The sequence below is a fragment of the Myotis lucifugus genome, unplaced genomic scaffold (assembly GCF_000147115.1).
Source record: "Myotis lucifugus unplaced genomic scaffold, Myoluc2.0 scaffold_9986, whole genome shotgun sequence".
Lineage (NCBI taxonomy): Eukaryota > Metazoa > Chordata > Mammalia > Chiroptera > Vespertilionidae > Myotis > Myotis lucifugus.
Window position 1 is genome coordinate 718 of NW_005881034.1, and position 630 is coordinate 1,347.

At 68.6% G+C, this 630-nt stretch overlaps 1 protein-coding gene across 1 annotated transcript in view; it reads left to right on the plus strand.

The window, feature by feature from the left end:
- The first annotated feature begins 268 nt into the window (after positions 1-268).
- LOC102424820 (B-cell CLL/lymphoma 6 member B protein) overlaps positions 269-630 on the plus strand; it is a 4,362-nt gene continuing 4,000 nt past the window's right edge. The window contains exon 1 of the mRNA XM_006109448.3: positions 269-307. The gene's annotated coding sequence lies outside the window, so the exon portion shown is untranslated. The remainder of the gene's footprint in view (positions 308-630) is intronic.

The following is a 630-nucleotide window of genomic DNA, read 5'->3' on the forward strand; positions in this document are numbered from 1 at the left end:
CAGTCCCCCCTACTTCCACTCCCGAGATCCCCAGCCCTCTCCCCAGTTCGAACGCCCCGTCCTCGGTGACCCAAGACCCCGTAGGTGACGACCACCCCGTGCCTCCGAGGCCCGCCCTGGAGCCGGAGACCCCGCCCCGGGCTCGCCATCTGGAGGGCGACGGAGGAAGGAAGGATACGGACCCAGGCGTTCACCCCACCTCCACCCCCCGCCCCCGACATCCCGGCCAGATAAAGGAGCCGAGGCCAAAAGGGGAGCGCGGCCCCACCCCCCGGAGAAGAGGAGCGGCAGCCCCTGCAGGACGGGGGTAAGGACTCAGGGTCCACGAAAAGGGCTGGTTTTTGTTGATGGTCGGGAGGCGGGGGCCCCAAATGTGGACTAAGCCAGGGACCCGGGACTAGACGGCAGTAGACTTCGTGGTTCGAGGGAGGGGACTTCGATGGGGATTTGGTGTGTGGACCGCAAGGCGCCTGGGGGGTGTCCAGGCAGGTGGGCACCTGAGACCGAGGGTTGCGGAGAAAGCCGAGGGGAGAGGAGTGGGGGATGGGGGGGGGCGCTGTAAAGGGCACGAGAGCGTCCAACCAAGAGGCGCTGCGCGGCCGGGGTCCCCCACGCTTCGCCATCGACCCC